Below are 18943 nucleotides of genomic sequence, written 5' to 3' on the forward strand. Positions count from 1 at the left end.
TATGGAGCCGTCCCTGCCGGAAGCTAAGGTGAACGCACTGTGCGGGTTCCTCGTTTCTTCCTCATCTGACTGCTCGTTCATCAGATGCTTATTGAGCTCCTGTTGCGTGCCAGGCGCTGTTCTAGGGCCTGGAGATACACTGTGGACAGAATCTGCACAAATCCTTACCTTCAGTAAACCCACAGCCCAGGAGAGGAAAGACTCCGTAAAGGAGGAAACAGATCCACTCATGAGTGCTGGTGAGAAGCTAGTGCTCTCATGAGGATTCGGCCAGCTAAGGAGGCAGATGGTGATGGCACCATGATTTCCATGGGTGGGAGGGCCCCTCGGGGGCACTTGGGCAGGGACCTGGCTGGAAGGAACGGGCAGCCCTTGAAGCAGGTGGCAGGCAGGTATGTGTGCTGGAAGACAGGAGGGTCAGCGGACCAGGCAGCGGGGTGAAGGAGCACACGGTGGGCGGCGGTCCTTCAGGCCCTGCATGCAATGTGGGGGTCTAGGCCTTTCTGCCGATGTTACCCACACTCTTTGTTTCTTCTCTGAGACATCCCCTGGGAGCGACGGGCTTCTCAGGGGTGCTGGGCTGAGAAAACAGGGTGTGCAGGATGGAGCCAGATTCCCCCGCGGGCGGCTTGCTGCTGATGGCACAGCGCGCCTCAGTTTCCCCATCTGCAGGGTGGCATCAGGAACTCATCCTTGCCTGTGAGTGTCCCCGGAGTGCAGCCTGGCCCCTCGCAGGGGCTCCACGGGGCCTCCCTGCTGCTGTGCGCCGTGCCGGGGTCTCGGGCTGCTGGGTGCAGGCTGCCCATCCCTGTCCGTCTGGGAAGGCAAGCCGCCGCAGGGAACTATAAGGCCACAATTGTGCGCCTGTCAATGGCAGGGATCCCAGGGCTCATTTGTCACAGGTCCACGGTGACAGTCCGGGCCCGGGGTCGGGGAGCCCCAGGGATGAAAAACGAGGGACGTTCCTGGCGGTGGCGTGTGTTTGATGGGGAGAGGGAGCTGGCTCTGGGGGTGACTTCCCGCGGCCACACGGGGGGACCAGCCTGGCTGCTCTTGGCCCTGCTGCCGTGTCCCAAGAAGGAGGAAGGAATCCTTGACAGGAAAACCTGACAGATTGGTCCCCACGGGACCATCCCGATGATCTGTTGGGGGGTCTCCAAACCCCAGAAAAGGCCACAGCCCTGGTGGAGGCCTCACCCCGTGGGCCCCAGGGGCCCTGTCAATCAGGGCTAAGGCAGGAGCAATGCAGACGGGTCAGGCCGCCCCTAAAGAAAGCCCTGCATTGTGTTTAAAGGGCAATCCCTGTGCATCTTGGGTTTCACGGGGAAGTCTGTGTGGCCACGCCGGCCCCTTCAGCGTTTGTTGGGAGCTGGGTGAGACAGGCCTGAGGAACGGCCCTCTGGGGTGTAGGTAGCGCTCTGGTCGTGCTGGGGGGCCAGGAGGGGAAAGGGCACATTTTTATCCCATATTTGGTGATGCGGTGGGCTCCGAGTCCTCCTTGTTCTCCCATTTGTCAGGATCTTAATGAAAAATCCCAGAAGGATTCAGAAATTCCCTTTCCCAAGGACAGGAAATAAATGGGAAAGTTGGAGGAAATTAGGGAAAAACCCACTGCAGGGAGAGACAGTAGTCTTTGTTGTCTATGTGTGAGAGTGTGTGTGGGGGTGGGGCTGTGAGAGTGTGGGGGCGGGTAGGGCTGTATAGTGTGATAGTGTGTGTGTGTGGGGTGGTGTAATGTGGGTGTGTGAGCATGAATGTGTGTGAGTATGTGTGCAAGTGCGTGGGTGTGTCATGCACTGTGTGAGAATATCACCGCTTGAACGTGAGCATGCGTGTGAATGTGAGCGCGTTAGAGAAAGGACGGAGCCCGTGTCCTCAGGAAGGGCCTCTGGCGCTCAGCCCCCCACTTTGAGGAGGCTCATGGGTGTGAGGCGCTGGGAGCCCCTCAAGACAAGGGCTCACTCTCTGGAGTTCTCAGCTTCGAGTCAACAGCGTCTCTCTCTCGTCGGCCGTTGGGAGGCGAGAGGAAGCCGACCGATCCAGGCAAGTGTAAGTGCTGGTCGAACAGTCAGGACACAGGGAATAAAGAGATGGCGCCGCACCGTAAATACGGTGATTTATGTCTTCCATATGCCGCGCGTGTCTGGGGAGGAGGAGGACGAGGAGGAGGAAGAGACAGGCTAAAGACAGAGGGGAAGCGTCTGGCCTCCCAGTGAACTGGCTTCGCCGACCTTCAGAGCTGCTTGGAACCCACAACGAGTCTGTCTGTGCAGGAGGGGCGGGTGTGGACCCGAACCTGGCCGCTCGTTAGCGCTCGGGAAACGCCGTGCACGATGGCCACTGGGAACTGGAAGACGTCTCGGAGCCTGATGCTCTCAGCAAAGCCGTGCCTCCCACGCTCTCCCCTGTTCAGACGAACCGTTTGTCACCATAAAGCAGTTCCACTAGGTGGCCAGCTCTGCATCCCCGACACCTGTCCTGGGGGACAGGATGTAACCACCCTGAGCCAGCCACCTTCACGGGCCAGCTGACCTCACACAGGTCCTGTCGCGTCCCCGAACGTCAGGCTCCTGAGCTGGAAGTGGGGATTCACTTAGTCTGTCATCCCGCTTATGCCGCCTGGGCCTGCTCTGTGCTCCATGCTGGGCGGAGCGCCGTGGCTGCGTCCGCGAGCACAGGCAGAGCCCAGCCCCTCGCGCTGCAGTGATGGAGGCAGAGCGAACCCCGGGTGCAGAAGGGCTGGCGGGTGCACGGCCCGCCTCCCACGGCACCGCTGAGCTTCCCTGGTGTCGCCAGGCAGGTGGAACGTGTGTGCAGAGTGACTCCTCCTCTGCGTTCACAGTTGCAGCTTTGCCTGCGGTCACTCGGCGTCTGTCCGGGATTCTGTCGTACGCTGGCAGCACCTCCTTCTCTTTACCTGGCTGCATACTACCCCGTGTATGGACGTGCTGCCGTTTCTGTCCCTGCGCTCCTGATGCTGAACGTTGGGCTGTTTCAATCCTTGTTACCGTGAACAACGCTGTAACGAAGTTCTCATCTTTGTGCAGAAGCTTGATTAGATCCATCAGGTAAATCGCTAGAAGTAGAAATTATTGGCAAAGTGTGTTTAAGTGTTTGATAAATACTGTCTAGATGCTTTTGAAAAGAGCTGGCCAGATTTACACAGCCTGGTGTGGCCGTTCCGCTTGGCCCGTCACGTCGGCACCACGACCCTCCTCCCCGTGCCTACCTCTGCCCTGGCATCTGTCCCCAAGGACCCGCACGGACGCACGCAAACAACACGTGAGGGCTGGCACCCGGTCGAGCAGCTCCCACAGCCAAACGGGTTCACACCCCAAGCATGTCCACACCTCTCCTTTGATAACCACAGACCCAGGGCCCAGGGAGGGCAAGTTACACTCCAGGCCACCCTCTTAGGGGTGACAGAAGCCAGGCCCCACCCAAGCGTCCCTTAACCTCGGGACACCAGCTCACCTTGAACGTCCCTGCCCTCGGCTGAAAGCAGGGCAAAAGCAGACACATGTGGCCTGTGATACCTTTTCTCCACATTTTCTCAGAGTTCCCTGAAACGAGACAAGGGGCATCATGTCCTAGTCTGCAGGCAGCCTGGGGAGTGTCCCTGTGGCACCATTCCTGTCTCAACAGCAGGAAGGGCAATGGGCCAGGGAAGGGGATCCAGTCACCAGACAGTGGGCTCTGGAGTTGTGGTCCCCCACTGTGCCCCTGCCTGCAGGCAGCACAGAGCCCCGGCCGGGGCAGAACAGAGGCAGGGTAAGGGGAGGAGAAAGGGAGGCCATGGGCTCTGGCTCTTTCCCTCCTGCACTTCTGGGGTCTTCAACAGCAGAAAAGAATGTGCCCTTGTCAGCATAAACCGAGAAGGTCGGAAGTCTGCGGAGACACAGCACAGACCGAAAGGCCCACTTGCTAGATGCTGTGGGGTCTGTGCAAGCTGACCTTTGGGGCTTTCCGGCTCCCCAGCCGGGACCACCGACCAGTGTCCGTGGTCAGAGGGGTGGTCTCAGGGTCCAGAACACTGCGCCAGGCTTTGCTCAATGCAGACTTGGGGGGGGGGGGGCTTTCCTGGTAAGGCCTGGGGCCCAGCCTGGGGGTGAGGGGACCCTGCTCCCTCGCTGAGTGGAGGGGGATGTGGACACGGAACAGAGGTCGGGTCCCCACCACACATGTCTCTGTGTCCTCCCTGAGGGCAGAGGCCAGAGCTCATCTTTTATTCATCTGGCCCCCTCTCAGCCCCAACTCGTGGGGTTCCTGCTCATTGATGTCTGCTGAGTGAGTGGAGGGAGGGAGGGAAGGAGGGAGGACAGAGCTGCACCGTGGCTTTCCTCCTCCCTGGGGGCCTGATGCTGCTCCAGGGCAGCGTGGGGATACTTCAGATGGCCGGGAGTGTGAACCAGGGGGACGTCCCGGCACAGGGTCAGGGGGGTTAGACGCAGAAGCTTGGCTAAAAACCGTATTTCGTGTCATTCAACGGAGTTGTTACTTGAACAGGAATTAAGTTGTAACGTCGGCACATAAACCCCCGATTAAGAACAGTAGAGAAAAAAATAAACCTCGAAACCACAATGACATCATCCCCAGGTGATGCCGCTCCACACTGGGGTGGCCATTAAGTGGCCTGCGTGGAGGGGTCCGGTCACACGATGCAGCCGCGAGCGGGCCTCCTGCGGCCTTCTCTGGTGCACGATGCTCTCTCTGGTGGGTGCCCGGGGGCTGGGCTCTGAGCTCATTCTGTAAGGTCCGCTGAGTGACACAGCGGCCAAGATGGCCCTCACTTTCCCAAATCATTCTTTTTCCCTGTCTCTCTCTGTCTCTGTTTTCTCTCTTTCCTGTTGAACACCTAGAAGGTCCAGGCGTGTGCACGACGTGCATAAAATAATGTCATGTTTGGAAAATTACCCCTGCTGTCAGTGGAAAGCCACTTCTCAGCTCTGCCAGATGTGGCCACCGTGAAACGCGGGGCTGGGGTGGGCACATCAGCTTGTATTTTAAGAGGATCCAAAGTAGGAAATGGTTGGTAAAATCTCTCATTTTTGGAAATTTTGGCTCAAATTAGAAATGGAAATAAAACCCAACAAGTGCATGTGGCAGAAGCTGATGGGAGGGTTCCAGAGTGTGACTTCTGGGGGATTAGCTCTCCCTGGGGAGGGTTTCAGTAGAAGTTCGTCCTTCCAGGGACGGGCTGTGGATCCCCCCAGAGCTGGGCCCAGAACTGGCCTCTTCCTGCTCCATCTGCCACCTTCCCCTTTGACACGAGGGGCAGAGGGCATCGGCCGCCAAGTCTCCAGGTGCAATGCATGGCCTCGGCCATTAGCAGTGGGGAGCAAGAAGCCATGGGAGCTGGGGGGCAGGTGGTCCATGAATGGTGCTGTGGGGCGTAGTCCTCTTTCAGCCGGCCAGAGGGGAATCACCCTGGTTTGGGACTTGAACGGTCCCAGTGTGAGCACGTGGCTCCTCTTGCATTTGCTGTGTCCTTATGTCCGATAATGGTGTCCTCTGAAAGCAGGGACATCCCTTCTAGCCAGAAGAGAAACAAAAACAACAGTGCCTCAGCTGAGCAGGGCCTCCACCCCGCCTGCACTGGTGCAACCCTTTGTCTGAGCAACCAGTTTAGGGCTCTAAATCCCAGTGCCCAAGGACTGGCACGTTCTTGGCTGCACATCGTACTAACCCCAATCTGGGAAGACCCCACAATGCACAGCACTGTGGAACGGATAAACACAGTATGGGTGCAGAACGGAGCCTAAAACAGCAACGAGAATGAGCGATCCACAACCAAATAGTGTAGTGAGCAAAATCAGCCAGACACGAGGAGTCCAGGCCATCGAGTTCACGGGTGAAGAGTCCAGAAGCAGGCAAACCCAGCCCAGCTGAGGCCTTCTCTCGTCCAGGCACCGGGGTACAGGCAGGGGCAAAACCCAACAGATGCGTGCCCCAGGCGAGCTCGGGTGCTGGGGGGAGGTCAGACAATACAGAAAGTAGAGTGTGGACACACAGGGAGAAAAACAGAACAGGGGGTGGGCATGGGGAGTGCGGGGGTGCTCTGTGCATTGTGGATAGGTCACCAAGAGGAGGGTGTTCAAGACTTTGCCAGGGGGTCACGATGTCCCTTCATCTTCTGCAGACCAGCGCTCGGCAGCCACCTCCCCAGGAGCCTCTGCAGCCAGGGGACCCCACCTCTGCAGCTGGAGGAACTTACCACCTCTGCAGCCAGGGGACCCCACCTCTGCTTTGCATGTGCTTTCTCCCCTGTTTTGAAAACTGTTTTTATCTTGTCATCAAAGAGACACAATTGGCACTTCTGTGTCAACGCAGATACAAGCCCTACCCTTAGATCCCAGTTCAACGTTGGAGTCACAAACTAGGCTAAATGTTAAAAAGCAGAGTGTGTCTGGCCTGATAGCTGGCCCCACCTGCAATGGAAAAGCCATAAATAAGCACCGAGAGGCGATTACATCCGTACCATCCACGGGCACGGCGAGGTGAGAGCAAGGGGAGGTGCACACAGCGCAGCAGCCGCAGGGCCGGGCTTGACCTGAAGGTGTGGCCCCTGCTGCAGACAGTGCCCTCGCCAGGCACCATGGACATCCACGCCCAGGGCAGACCACCGTGCCACTCCCCCAAGACTCCCCAGTTCTCGGGGAACGCCTGCACCCACTTTCGTATGCTTGTCTGAGAACCACCACTCATGGGGGAAGCTGCATCTTCTGATTTTCGGTTTTCTCTCTCGTGTTTTTGTCCTGTTATCCAAGGGTGGCAAGTCTCCCTAGGACGCTCTGCAGGATGAGTTTTGAAAATGGCTCCAGTCAGGGCACAAAGAGCAGTAGTATCAGTAGTACTGATACCAAATGGCTACCTGGGGATCAGAGAATTTTTGTCCTCATTTCATGGAGGGAGAGTGATGACTGCAGAGCCAGGAAGCTGATGCTTCTCCTGCATGGCGGCTCCCATCTCCTACTGGTTGAGCGGTCTTCCTGACTGTGCCATAACTACCTTGCGTGCGTGTGACACCTGTGGTTACGATTTTGTTTTAAGATTCTATTTATTTATTTGAGAGAGAGAGAGAGAGAGAACACAAGCTGAGGGAGGCGCAGAGAGAGAGGGAGGGGCAAACTCCCCGCTGAGCAGGAAGCTCCGTGTAGGACTCGATCCCAGGACCCTGAGATCAGGACCTGAGCTGAAGGCAGACGCTTAAGGGACTGAGCCACCCAGGAGCCCCTTGTGGTTACAATTTTGATTGATGTTTTTTCTTGAATCAACTTTGATCTGACACTTTCCTTTTTATCTTTTAACTCAACTTACCCCAGACAATACAATGATTCCTGTCGGTTATGTAAATTTTTTTATTAAAACACATTATTGCAAGTGTAGACCAATTAGCATGTTCCATATGTGTCATCTGCACACAGTGGAAAGCGCTTCAAGTGAGGCACACGCTATCTGGGAGCTGTCTCCCTGCACGGACACTGTGGAGGATGACTCTTGGGCCTTGAGGCACAGTGATCCTATCCCATCTCCTCCAGGGAATATCCCTGGCTGTATTGTCCCACTTTTATTTGGAATATGCATTGCCTGAAGTGTGTTGGACATGATTTTGTCAACATACAACACACACGCGGAAAGGAACACAGGCCGCCCCTGCCCCCACGTGTGTCTGTGTGAGTTCCGCAAGGACAGGGGTCTGTTTTGTTCACTGCTGTCTCCTCAGCACCTACAACAGCGCTGGGCACATAGTAGGTCCTTAGTAAATAATATTGAAGACGTGTACTGATGGGTAGAAGGAGGAGATTGGGTTTCTTCCTCTGGCTTTGCTCTTTTCCATCTTCAAGACACGATGGGGCTAATGTGATCCTTTAATATGCAATGTGATTTTTGTCACTTGGCTCCTAAGACCGTCTTCGTGACCCTCCCCAGTTTGCCTTAGGCTGTAGAGTCGTGCCCCTGACCCAGTTCCAATGTAGAAGTCCTGACCCCCCCCCCCAGTGTGATGGTGTTTGAAGAGAGGCCCTTGGGAGGTAATTGGATGGGGTCATGAGGGTGGGGCCTCTTGATAGGACCATGCCCCTATAAGAGGAGGAAGAGAGACCAAGTGAGGATGTGGGGGAGAAGGCAGCTGTCTGCAAACCAGGAAGAGGGACCTCACCAGGAACCCAGCTGGCTGGGACCTTGATCTTGTACTTCAGCCACCAGAACTGTAAGAAATACGAGTGTGTTTAAGCCAGACCATTCTGCATGTTCTTTGATACGCACAGTTCTCTCCCTCCAGCTTTTGCCCACGCTGTTCCCTCTGCCTGGAACGCTCTCCCTCCACTGTCATCTCAACAGCTCCATAATGGCTCCATGTCCCTCTCACCTCCAAGAGATGCCTTTGTGAACCACCATCTCCTCCCACCACCCTTTCCCTGTGCCCCAAAGTACGTGTGATTGATTGCCCCGTTGTGTCAGCCGGGACAGGCGAGTGACAAATTAACCCTGAAACCTCCGTGACTTCACACAATCCAGGTCTATTTCTCACTTGGGTTACATGTTCAAAGAAGTTCAGTGAGGTCTCCTTTCCCCATCATCAGTTAGGGACCCAGGCTGATGGAGGCTTCCCTTCTGGACACAAGGAAGGGTAGAAAGTGTCAAGAGCTCACTCCTGCCCTTGACTGCCCGTGCCACATGTCATTGTCTACAGTCCATTGGTCAGACTAATCACTGGCCCCCAACCTAACTGGGAGGGAGGTGGGAAAACGTATGAATCCCTCATGTGTGCTCAGAAAAAGGAAAATAAAACAGAATAGTCTCTGCCATACCTCATCACAGGACATGTGACATGACTTGTAATTGCCTGTTTAGTGTGTGCTCATTCCCCTCCCCAACTGAAATGCCTCTGTTCCCCAGATTCACGTTTTTCCCCCAATTTTACCCTTGGCATCTAGCATAGTGCCTTCCTGAGGGGCTGTGAGGATTTGAGAAGAATCCCCATGGCCCGCCCAGCCTGGTGCTCTGAGCAGGTGTCCTGCATTCCCAGGTGCAGCCCCAGTTTCTCCGATGCCCTACAGTTGAGTGCTGACCACAGTGAGCCTTATTCATCCGTCTCCTCTCGCTGCTTTCTGGCCATTAGAAGATGCTGAGCACCTATGGAAAATCCTCAGTGCTCTCCATCTGTCTTGTCTGTTTTCCATTGTGTTTGTGCTGGCTTTTTTTTTTTTTTTGGTCCAATAAACAAGGAAAAAGCAATGAAGTAAACAGTGTGAGGTTTAAAGGGTTTTCAACAAATGAACAATACCCAACTGTTCTGTTTGGGAATGTGAATCTGTAGTTTACACGGATAGCTGACTACGCATTTGGATGACATTTGGATGACAGCCAGTTTTCCAGGGTGAATAAGCACCTCGAAAGGTACAAATATTTTTCACACTCTGTCAGTGAATTGGAGGCTCAAATATTTAAAAATAAATACATAGAAAGGGAAGAAAGAAAGAAAATAGAAGGCAAGGCGACCCTGCTGACCTTCATTTCCAGATGAGCTAAAAACAAGTTTTTATAGTTCTCTTTACTGCTTCCAAAGAACGAAACGTTTTATTTTAACTCCTCTGTGCTGCTACTCCCAGAATGAGCTTCTCTAAAATGTCTCTCTTGAGGTTAGATGAGGGACTTCACTCTTTAGGGCTCAGCTTCCTTATCTGTAAAATGGAGGTAATTATATTTCCTCATTCAGGGGCAATTATGAGAAACAAACAGGTTAATATGTGCGAAGGGCTTAGGCTAGGGGCTGGCACCTGTGGTTCCATCTAAGTGTTCATTGTCACTACCATCACCACCATCATTCTCATCCTCATCATCACTGTCATCATCATGATCACCATCATCACCACCATCATCACCACCATCATCATCACCATCACCATCACCATCATCACCATCACCACCATCACCACCATCATCACCATCATCATCATGATCGTGATCACCATGAAGGGTATTATCATTACCACACTATCATCACCATCACCATCATCACCATCATCACCATCATCATCATCACCATCACCATCATCACCATCACCATCATCATCACCATCACCATCACCATCATCATCACCATCACCATCACCATCACCATCATCATCATCATCATCACCACCACCATCACCATCACCATCATCATCATCACCACCATCACCACCATCACCACCATCACCATCACCATCATCACCATCATCACCATCACCACCATCACCATCATCACCATCATCACCATCATCACCATCACCATCATCACTACCATCACCACCATCACCATCATCACCATCACCATCATCACCATCATCACCATCATCACCATCACCATCACCACCATCAGCACCATCACCATCACCATTATCGTCATCATCACCATCACCATCATCATCGTCACCATCCTCGTCACCATCATCATCACCACTATCACCATCATCACCATTATCATCATCACCATCATCACCATCATCACCATCACCATCATCACCATCACCATCAGCAGCAGCAGCATCACCATCAATAGGTACCATCTTCATCTGATGGAGACAATGAAAGGAAGTATCAGGGAGCCACCCTCTGGTTGGTGTTAGATAGTAGCCATTCAGTGGGAGGTAAGCTTGACTGCTGAGCATAGACCTAACATTTCAGTATATTGCTGTGTACCTGGCTTTCACCCCAGTGAGGCACAGGCATGGGAGTCCACACACCCCATACACTCATGTACTTTATTTCTTTCTGAAAATCCCCTACACTGATTCTATTCTGCTGTAGGGATCATGACATAAATGTGGTGCTTAGCTGGACAGTTATTCAGAATTCAAGCAGAAGCAGAATTGATCCCCCATTCCCAGGGCTGCCGAGCAAACCCCAGAATGTCAACAGTGGTCACCCCTGGGAACGGCATTACAAATAAGGTGCCCCCATGTCCTTATTGGCCTCAATCAGCCTTGGTTTATGCCTGGCATCTCCTGGAGTCATTATTCACAGTGCCCCCTTTCATTGCAAACATGGCCAATTTAATAAATTATATGAGCATTATAATTTTGAACGATTTGTATGTTCTCTTGCTCATGTTTATTTTCTAAGTTTCAACAGAAAACTTTTGTAATAGAGTAAAACAACACAGGTGACAGAGCATCAGCCCAGGTACTACCTTCCCCAAGGAAAGTTCCCTGGTCCCCAACATGGATCACTCAAGGCAGGAGGCTTGAGTCCCCAGCTTTTTTCCTTGCCTGATACACGGCGGGCACGCATTAAATACAGGCCACCCAACAGAATGTCGGAATGGCTGTTCTACTAGCAATGGTGCGAAATTAAAGCAGTCCTAATGTGGACATAACACACAGCCTTCTCCCAGGATGCTGCCCCATTTGCCGGGAGGTGTGGGGCAAGGCTTGCTCATGCCACCCAGGATTTTTGGTGTGCTCTGTCTGCTTGGTGCTTCCACCAGTGAAAGCTCTCCGTATGGGAGCAGAAAGAAATGAGCCCAGGAGCCACGCCCAGCTACGTCTGCACCTTTATACGCGGTAGGGTTTTAATAAACTCCTGCCTGCTGTTATAGGGATTTTTTTCCCCGTGACTTTGAGCTACCTTACGACAATAAAGTGCTCTCTTTTGACAGGTTGGCCGGTGGCAAGATTGGCTTTATTTCCATTCTCCTACCGACAGTGACAGCACAGCCGAGTGCCACCTCTGGGGGCCAGGGGAGCCCTGCGATCGGATGGGACACGGCTTCACGCAGCGGCAGTGACCCTTTGGAAGAGGAAGCAACCGGACATTTCCTCAGCACATTGTCTTTCTGCAAAATTACAAGTAAGGAATATTTGTCCTGGATTGATTTTCCTTCCTTGCATGCCAGCAAAAACTTGCTAAATTTAAGAGAAATGGAGAAAAAGCCTGCATTATTACATTTTAATGGGCAATCGTGTTCAAACAAACCAAAGTGCCTGATGACTTCCCCAGTCCCACATCTGCCCAGGGGCCATAACCACCCACACACCTGGAGGCCTGAGGCATTCTGGGCGGCAGATTCTAGACAAGTCGTCTCTCACGCAGTGGTTTTCTACCTGGCTGCACCTGGTTCGACTTCCACACTTGCCGCTGCATCTCCAGGGACTGCTCCTTCCATGGCGTCCCTCGCATTTGGCTTCTCGTGACTTTCAGGGGCACCTCCCCCGACCACCCCCCACAGCGCTCCGTTTCTTCCCATGCCTGCGGCGACCTTTAATGGTGTCTCCTGCTGGTTGACGTGTTGATTTGCTGGTTCTCTGTTCTCCTCTTACAAGGAGAACTCCAAGACGCATAGTATTTATCCCTGTAGCCTCGTTTCTGAATGAATGAATGAATGAATGAATGAATGAATGAATGACAGATTACAGCTTGAAATGCCCTGTTCTTAAAGGCGCAGTGCTTGTGGCGTTGCAGAGCCAGGCTGGGTGGTCTCTGAGTTGCCTTCCAGCTTGTGATTCCAACACCATCCAAGTCTGAGTCTCACTTAAAGCCACCTTTTCTCTCCCCAGCAGAATGCACACCGGCTCAAATCCAGTCCCCCAGAAAACATCCCCAGGGCTCCCCACACCCTCCCCTGTCACACCCTCGGTGCACAAACATGCGGTACACCCCGGCTGAACGCTAGCACAGCGCTTGGACAGGGATCCCGTGGACCGGGCATCTCAGGGGGCAGGCTGCCCCGGGAGCAGGGTGCAGACACAAGGGGCAGGGGGTACACGGACTCTGTGGGCTAGGGATCTTCCCTCCCGTCACCTGGTCTCCTGCTCGAGACTGAGTTGGGGGTCTTCCAGCTGGAGCCGCACATCACCACCATTGCTGAATGTGGAAGAGGGCGTCCTGAATGATCCACGGCTCCATCCAGCACAGGGGCAAGGGACACCGCTGGGTCACAGCTGCCTTCCTGGGGACACCGGAGAGCAGGTGGAAAGTAGGTGTTCAGGAGGGGAGGGCCCACCTGGAAGCGAGGGAGGAAGCATCGTATCGTGTATTTCTTCTTGTACTCGTGGGCTGTTTAGCAAGGGCGCGGACAGGGAGCGTCTGTGTAGAGACAGGGGTGCTCTGAATCGCTGCCTGATACCCTGCTAGAGAGACCCGGCTTCTGACACTCCGACCCGCTACATCATACACGCTCACACACCCACACAGTCACATGTGCCCACACATCCACATATCTCGTGCACGCACACACACACACTTGCACACACATACACACTTCTACAAGGGCACACACAGTCCATACACAAGCCCACACGCTCACATTCACACCTCACAGATACCTACACTCATGTGCCACTCACATACTTGCACCCACCTGCATTGCACACTCACGCACACATTTTACACTCCTACACAAACTCTCATGCACACACACACACACACACACTCCAGGAGATATTATCACACCAGGTCACCCCGTCTTTTTTCAATCTCTAAAAAGCTGCATTACCAAAATAAGCAAAACATGTGAGGTATGCATCCACCTTGTTGAAGGGCTGGGTTTTATTGGCCAACCGGTAAATCAAAACACATGGAAAAGTGCTACATTTAGGAACACACTGCGACTGTGTTACTCCTCATTTTACTGGTTCATCTCTAATCGGAACCAGCTGGCAATAAAGAATAGAGTTCACGGGAATCCAGCCTTTGTTGAAAGCTGGGCCGGGGTGGATGCTGGAAGCTCACGAGCACAATGCAAACAGCTGTAATTGACTTGCAAGGTCAGGCTCTGAGTAGAACTCTGGGACAGAGGTGACGCTACAGCTGGTGCATAAAATGCCGGGCTCCTGGTTACCTATAACTGTGTAAAGAGGAACCAAAGAGAAAGGCGCCCATTTACGAGGCTCCCCCCGTGCCTGCCCCTGTTGACGTGTCTCAGGCAGCTTTAGAATTGCACAATTACTCTGGGCTACTTGTTGACATGAATCACAGTAATCCTAATCGTGACACCCATGATGATAATTATGGTGATGATGGTGACGATGGTGATGATATGGTGTTGGTGGTTTTGAAGGTGATGGTGGTGATGGTGGTGATGAAGGTGGTGATGCTGATGTTGGTGATGATGGTGATGGTGATGATGGTGGTGATGGTGGTGATGATGGTGATGATGGTGATGATGGTGATGTTGGTGATGATGGTGGTGTTGGTGATGATGGTGATGGTGATGTTGGTGATGATGGTGGTGATGGTGATGTTGGTGATGGTGATGGTGATGTTGGTGATGATGGTGATGACAATGATGACAGTGGTGATGACGGAGTTAGCAACTTCAAACAAGCCATCTGAAGCACTTGGAGTGTCTCCACATCACAGTGCTACAGTGTTAGTGCTGTGAGAGTGTAACCTTGACAACATAAATTCGGTAACTTTCCTTTTTTCCTTGTGATTTATCTATTTTAAACACTTTTTCCTCCAAACAAGGAAACTGGCATCTGAATTCTAGAAATGGAACACACGCACTTGCCACCCCAGTTCCCCTTCCTGTCTCTAATCAGCTTAATGGATCCACCCTTTGGAAAACTGAAACATTAGGAGGGTCTGTAGGATATTTTTAGCACCATTCTACACCATGCTACCTCTTCCTCTTCCTGCAGGGTTGTGTGATATGTACCTTGTTGAACAAACATACTTTAATTTAATATGTAGATTTAAAAAATAATTCTGCTAGTAATTTGAGATCTGCAGAGGGTTCGGTGTCATAGTTGGGACTGCCAGTCTAGACCTGGGACGAGGGCACCCTCTACTCATTTGCTGCACTTTCTCCTGAGTCTGGGCAGGCCTTACTAACCATCTTACCCAGAATCTACAGCTAGAGTCACATCTCTTCTTGACACGGGGTATCTGGGATTCAGTACCAAGTGCTGGAAGTCCGTGAGATGAATGGATCTGTCATTCCTGGAGGCATTGTAATAAAAATAATACCAGGTCTTTCCACTTCCAGCTCAACCCCTTGGCTCCCCTGACCCTGCAGTCAGAGTATGGAGTTGATTAGGAACCGTTGCATTTCTACATCATGAACGTAGAAAGGTTTAACCATTTTGGTGGTTAGCACTCTGTACTCTGCTCATTAAACCCATTCAGGAAAACTGCTGTTTGAAATCATACAATGGATTCACTTATCTTTGGCTGTCGACACGGCCATGTGTCTGCTCTGCTCACAGTCGCTTGCTGAGAAACACAGCCCCTGGAGAGCACTGCCCCTCCCTGGCACTGTGCTACTCGCCACTTTGCTGCTGGCATGTGAGCTCCCTGAGGGCAAGTATTCTTCATTGTCTCGTTCCTGCCGTGCCTCACCGTCTTAAACGATACCTGGTGCGAAGATGCTCAGTAGAGTTACTGATTGAACGAATGGATGAGGGGTGCCTCCAGATTTCTGAGTCCCTGGATAGCAGGGTGACATTCTCTTAGGGAATGGGTCCACCTGGGGTGCCCCCTTGGCTGTCTCCTTGCATATGGAGAGAGCAGCGTGGAGAGGAAGCCCCAACTTGTATTTCCAATAAGAAACACATGATTTTTAAAATTTGTTTTTGTGACCATGAGGAGCCCCTTTTGTGATACGTCACCTGCTGGTGGAGATGCAGCTGTGGAGGTCAGGGCCCCCAGCGACTACAGTATGCGTTTCCCACCGTGTTTGGAGCCTGTGCCTGTGAAGAGGAGGTTGAGGGCTTTACAAGGAAAAGCAGCAGAGCATGTGCCCGGAATCTGACTTGCTTTCCGCGCACGTTCCTCCCTGCTTTGCTAAGGCAATGACAAGATGGGAGCTCTTGTCTCACGAGTCAGTCCTCTCAGCCTCTCCTGGCTCCGCAGGTGTCCAGACCTGGCTCCGTCGCAAACTGGAGAAGGACATAAAGAGCGGTGTGTGTCTCTGGGGCAACATGACAGGGGCGTAAGCGTCTGTGGCTTCCAGACAGAAAGACAAACACACACTTGGGTGGGGGCACATCTCTGGCTAGTGGACAAGCACTGGTGACCTCTTTACAGTGTCCTTGGGAAGACTTTCCAAGGACTGAGAATGACAGTGGGTTTCCTTGGCATGTCTGATGGATTCCAAATCTGTGAATTTGGCTCATTGAATGTTCTCTGAAGTGACAAGGGCTGTCTTCTCTCAATGAACAGGATGTGCCAGAGAATTTCCTTCTCATTAGATATGATCTTCAGTGCCTTGGAGGACCCATGTTGGAGAGGGGGGTGGAGGGACAACAGGCCCCTACTGAATGAACTGTAATGAATGAAGACCATCCTTTCCACAGCCCCAGCCCTATACTAAGCTGGGAAAGGTGCTGCAAAGGATTTTGGATCCCAGCTCTGGAATGAAGAGGACCGGGAGATTTTTCTTGCCTTCAGAAAAGATGCAGGCCCCCTCTTTATCCCCGGCCTTCCTTCCAGGTACCCTCTTTAATATCGTGGTCCCCAAAGGGAATGTGAGACCATGACCTAGCTCATGAAGGCCCTCAGTGGGGAAGGCTGGGCCATCATGATGTTAGACAATGCAACCCGCAAGCTGGCGGATCTTTTGAATGTCAGAAGGAGGGTCAATACCGACTACCTTCCCGTCCTTCTCCCTAAAGGAACACAGATTTTATGCAAAGGAGCCAGGTGTACAGCTACTAGACTGTCATTTCCAGCCTCCCTCGGTACCGCAGGATCTAGTGGCGCCATCACCATCCCCTTCGTTAATGCTATCTTGGTGAGGACTGAGAGAGCGTAGGTGGTGCTGACATAGCCCTCCTGCCGCCCCTTGCTGCTGAAACTGTCATGGAAACATCTGTGACCATCAGTGTCAGCCATGGAGCCTGGGTTCAAATCCCAGCATGCCCAAGTAACTGGGACAAGTTATGCTCTCTGCACATCGTCTTCCCTGCGTGCAAAGTGGGGGCAGGAACGGTCCCTTGAGTAGGGGCAACAGGAGGGTCAGATGGTTGGGTGGTGGGGCAGGGCTTCCGATGGTTTCATTGGCACCATGATCATTGCTGGGAGTAAGAGCCACTTGGTCTGCACTTAGCAGGGCTTCCGGTGTTTCTCGTGGTCGTACCGTTCCTTTCCTAGACTATGTGCTCTCCCTAAACCCAGGAAGATGCTAAAGAGAAACCCACAGCCTGACACCGATCGGTGTGGGTCCAGGAAGGAAATGGGCCTGAAGTAAACGAATGAAGTCTGGTGTTCGGATCCGCCGGGGGGGGAGCCGTGAGAGACACTGGCTCCCGGAAGTTGCCGAGCACCCCACCCCTGTACACGGTCACGTGTCTTTCCCCGTGAACCCATGCACACACCTGCCACCTGGCCTTTGCCATGGCCATTCTTTCTCCCGAAATGCCCTTTGCCCTTTTTGCCAAATCACCCCTCGGGGTTAAAGTACTGCACGGCATGTGCCTGGACAGTGTTTCATTTACTTCTTGTAACTCCTCTACAAAGCTGTCAAAATAGGCCCCATTACCTCCACTCTGCAGAGGAGAAAATGGAGGCGTAGAGAAGGGAATTCATTTGCCCCGAGTCACCCAACCAGTATGCAGTGGACGCCCCCCTCCCTTCCCCCCACCGGCTCCTTGAGGCATCATGGGGTTCCTTGGAACCCAGGTTGAAGACCACTGCCCTGACCACGCTTCTGGGCCTTTCCAGTCTGCAGGGTGGTTATGAATAGGACTTCGGTCATCTTCTGTAGTTCTGAGGTAGTAAGAGGTAGATAAAATTCAGGATGCACTGTACCCAGCAGGGATCACCAGGTGTCCTGACACCGAAATGTTTTCATTCCTCAGTCTGGACACGGCTGGTCTTCCCCCCAGGAACATTCTTGCCCACCCACAAAGGCTGGAGCCGAAAATTCTCTGACCAACAAGCCACGGAGGGCGCTGTGCTGAGCAGAGCGGGTACCCTTCAGGCAGCCAGTTGGAGCCCGATGCGAACTTTCCGCTGGCGCATCCGAAGGGGCAGCTTGGCTCGGTCTCCATGGCGACAGCATCAACAGGAAAAGGAGCAGGGGCCTCTGCCGTCCTTGGCGGGACAGTTCCCCATTTCCCTTTAGGTTTGGCACTGCTTCACCGTGGAATGAAAACGGAACGCGGGATATATTTACACTTGCCGAGTGAACAGCTGAAAAGCTCGTGTGTTTGCTTAAATGTGCACGAAAGTGAACTCTCAGCTCCGCCACGAGCCCCGCCCCCGCTCAAGCAGGGTGTTTTCCGATTATTAAATGTGAGTTTGATAGAGGTTTTGACGGCTCTCTGGTCCCAGTTGTGGAGCAACAAGTTAATTCAGAGTCCCCTGTGATGCCTTCATGGGTGTCTGTCGTCAGTCAGCGGTGATGGCCCATCGCCCCTGGAGGGAGAGGTCCCTTCCCGATGCAGGAGGCACAGGAGAGATGTTTGCAGGGAGACAGTGGAGGTGATACTCCTGGGCTCCCCTACTTCTAGGTGCCGGTGGAGGCTGGGCATTGGCCAAACCAAAGAGACTTTGAAGACGGGTCCTGGGCAGGCTTCCAGGACACCGGAGGACTGGAGCACAGATGAGGGCTGAAGATGCATGCACGGCAAGCAGCCAGACCCCACTTCCCGAGTGTCCCCTAACTCAGCAAAGTCTGCGCTCTGAGAGGCACGCGGGTGCGGTGGATGGAGCTGTTACATTAGGGCCCGGGTTACCTCCCCCCCAGAAGCCTTTTTTTAAGATGCAGCTCTGTCTCCCAACTGTCCGTAAAATGTGAGACTCTCCCCCCAGCCCCAAGGCTCTGAGCCATTTGCACTGAAGAGGCTTCAGGAATCGACATGCTCACAGTATCTGGTGTTTCTGATGCGGCGATGAGTGAGTCACACTTTGAAAAACAAGCCATGGAGCTGTGGTTCTCAAAGTCTAGCACCCTCTGGACCCCCTGCAGGTCGTGTTAGAGCCAGGTGTCCAGCCCGCGGCATACCTACAACCCCCA

The 18943-nt window shown here is 53.0% G+C and overlaps 1 protein-coding gene across 2 annotated transcripts in view; it reads left to right on the forward strand.

Annotated features, from left to right (window-relative positions):
• The window catches only part of C21H16orf95 (chromosome 21 C16orf95 homolog), a 520833-nt gene that overhangs the window by 336464 nt on the left and 165426 nt on the right, over positions 1–18943 (forward strand). For both annotated transcript variants that reach the window (XR_015727990.1, XR_015727991.1), the window contains exon 12: positions 11642–11832. The gene's annotated coding sequence lies outside the window, so the exon portion shown is untranslated. The remainder of the gene's footprint in view (positions 1–11641; positions 11833–18943) is intronic.

The sequence above is a fragment of the Ursus americanus genome, chromosome 21, assembly GCF_024610735.1.
Source record: "Ursus americanus isolate L20-20 chromosome 21, mUrsAme1.1.p, whole genome shotgun sequence".
NCBI lineage: Eukaryota > Metazoa > Chordata > Mammalia > Carnivora > Ursidae > Ursus > Ursus americanus.